Source organism: Oncorhynchus gorbuscha, linkage group LG22 (assembly GCF_021184085.1).
Source record: "Oncorhynchus gorbuscha isolate QuinsamMale2020 ecotype Even-year linkage group LG22, OgorEven_v1.0, whole genome shotgun sequence".
NCBI lineage: Eukaryota > Metazoa > Chordata > Actinopteri > Salmoniformes > Salmonidae > Oncorhynchus > Oncorhynchus gorbuscha.
The window spans coordinates 14,327,177-14,330,649 of NC_060194.1; positions in this window are offsets into that span (position 1 = coordinate 14,327,177).

Genomic DNA, 3,473 nt, shown 5'->3' on the forward strand with positions numbered 1-3,473 from the left:
GACGGAGGGCCAAAGAAAAAATTTAGCTACAAGCCGAGGGCCGGACTGTTCGAATGTTCATTGAAAAAAATTTAAATGACGCATATAGTCTAGTGAACCTAATTGAACCTACTGAAAACCTAACAAATATATTCCAATATGATCAGATAAATAAAGCAATATTTTCTTATGGCTCTGTCAGTAATCTTTAATTTTCAACAGACACAAAAGACAAATTTCCTTTATATAAAAATCCCCATAACATGAACATTAAATGAAAGAAACCGGTATTCAAGGCACCATCAGTAGCCTATATTTTCTATTTTAGCAAAAGTGGGCTAAATTTACTTCAAAGAAAAAAACAATAATAGCAATTTTCTATCATCCACTCAACTTGGTTTTAAATGCCTTCACTGTACTGTACATATCAGAGATGACACGATCCCGACCCTGCAGCTGCAAGTTCATTGCATTCAGATGACTCGTAATGTCACACAGAAAAGCCATTTCACACAGAAACATTTCGTCTCGGAGTTGTGTTGTGTCTTTCCCTTTGCTGTCCAAGAACAGACAAATCTCCTCACGAAGCTCGAAACATCTTTGAAGCACCTTTCCCTGGCTTAGCCATCGCACCTCTGTGTGATAAGGCAAATCACCATGCTCCGTTTCTAACTCCGTCAGAAATGCCTTGAACTGGCGGTGATTCAAACCTTTGGCTCTGATAAAGTTAACTGTGCGCGTGATGATGCTCATTACATGCTCCATTTTCAAGGCTTTACCGCACAACGCTTCCTGGTGTATGATACAATGATAAGCTGTCAGCTCACCTGTCGCGTTTTCCTCTTGCATCTTTTCCCGTATCTTCGTCACCAGTCCGCTCCTGTGTCCACACATCGCAGGTGCTCCGTCGGTTGTCAAACCCACGAGTTTTTCCCAAGGCAGCTCCATCTCATTTACACATCTTGACACCTCTTCATACAAATCATGCCCCGTAGTTGTGCCATGCATAGGACGTAAAGCCAAAAACTCCTCTGTCACGCTTAGGCTGGAGTCCACTCCGCGGATGAAAATTGACAACTGGGCAATGTCAGAAATGTCGGTGCTCTCATCCACAGCCAAGGAATATGCAATGAAATCTTTTCCCTTTTTCACAAGCTGCTCTTTTAGATTGATGGACAACTGGTCTACTCTCTCGGCAATGGTGTTTCTGCTCAGACTCACATTTAAAAAGAGTTGCCTTTTTTCTGGGCAAACTTCGTCACAAACTTTAATCATGCAGTTTTTGATGAAATCCCCCTCCGTAAATGGCCGGGCTGATTTTAGCGATCTCTTCTGCCAAAATAAAACTGGCCTTGACAGCAGCCTGGCCTTGTGATTTGGCTTTTTTGAACAGAGCCTGTCGAGATTTGAGGCCTCGTTTTAATTCCTCTGCCTTTTGTAGCCTTTGTTCCATGTCCATATTCTTGTTTTTGTCCGCGTGTTTCGTTTCATAATGTCGTCTCAGATTATACTCTTTCAGTACCGCCACACTTTCTCCACACAGAAGACACACAGGTTTTCCAGCTACCTCCGTGAACAAATACTCCGACTCCCACCTTGTTTGAAACCCCCGGTTCTCAGTGTCCACCTTCCGTTTTGCCATTTTTGATGGGTATCTGAAAGTTAATTTTACTGTGATGCTGACAACTGCTGTGCCAATAAATATTGAAATGAAGCAGCCTACTGCTCGGTGCGTCACCGTTGCATTGTGGGAAATGTAGTATTGGTGCGTGTAAAAGATCTGCGGGCTGCCGGCTTGCTGCGGTCTGCGGGCCGGTTCTAATAACAAATCAAGATCATCCCAGGGGCCGTAAAAAACCTTCTCGCGGGCCGGATGTGGCCCGCGGGCCTTGACTCTGACATATGTGCCCTACAAGGTCCGGGGCCTGCTAGTTTTCTGTTCTGCCTGATAATTATTTGCACACACCTGTTGTCCCAGGTCTAAATCTGTCCCTGATTAGAAGGGAATATTTTTTAAAAGGCAGTGGAACTGGCTTCGAGTTCCAGAGTTGAGTTGAAGGGATATAATACATTACATATCCATTTCTGGGGGTCGTGGTATTGGTGGGGGTGAGACTGGCCTGATCCGTGAAACAGGAGACTTGGGCCCTACCATGGAGGCCCTGGGACTTTTTGACCTCACCTGGGAGCATCGTTGTAACTCTGGAGGAAGAGAGAGGTTGATCAAAGAAAATGAACAAAAAATAAAGTATAGAATAAATAACACCAGTACTGAGCTATATTGTGATTTTCCAACATGGGAAATATATTTTACTTGATTAATTACCCAATGGAATCAACCAAAAAGAATGAAATAAAAAAATTCTGAAAAAAATGTTCAAAAAACAATATAATTTTTGGCACCCCTGTTTTTAATACCCACCCCTTGTGAGGATAATGTTACTGAGCCATTTCTATCATGTTTAATGAGATAGGAGAACAATATCATATTGGAGAACATTGGGAGGGATCTTAGATAATTTCTCCATACAGAATATTTCCAGATCCTTAACATCCTTTTGTCTGCTCCTATCGACTGCCCTCTTCAATTCAAACCACGGGTTTTCAATGGGGTTCAAGTCCGGATACTGAGAAGGCAATTCCAAAATGTAGATTTGATGGTCAATTATCAATTTCTTGTTTATTTTGATGTGTGCTTGGCATCATTGTCTTGCTGGAAGATCCACTTATGGCCAAGTTTCAGCCTCCTGGCATAAGCAACCAGGTCTTTGGCTAAAATGTCCTGGTACTCGGTAGAGTCCATGATGCCGTAGGACTTTATCAAGGGCCACAGGACCAGTGGAAGAAAAACAACCCTATAATACATAACGATCCACCACCTTTTCTTACAGCAGGTATGAGGTTCTTTTCTGCTTATGCATCCTTCTTTCGGCGTCAAACCCACTGGTGGTGTGTGGCCAAAGAGCTCTATTGTCATCTCATCTGACCATAGCACCTGGTGTCAATGCCATTTAGAAAACTCCAGCCGTTTCAGTTGTTGGTTGCTCTCAATAAAGTTTTTTTTCTGGCAACCCTTGCAAAGAGTTTATTGGCATTAAAGTGGTGTCAAATTGTAGATTTGGAGACCTGGGGCCTGATTCTGAATTAGGAAATGACGCCTTTCTTACTCACGCCTTTCCTACGCACTTCTCAGTATTTGGTATTCAGACTTACCTTATGAAGTTGCGTAACGGACTTTGCAGGCGTGGTTCCTTTGCGTGTGCTGAATAAATGTAATTAAACTGTTGAAAACCCTTCCACTTTTCCACTTTTTCAGTACGTTTATCTTAAGCTATGCCTTTAAATAGAGTATACCTGTCATTCAAACTTGTCGATGGATCTGGCAGTGTGGTGCCAGGACAACAACCTCTCCCTCAACGTGAGCAAGGCAAAGGAGATACCTGTGGACTACGGGAAAAGGAGGACCGAGCACGCCCCTATTCACAACGGCGGGG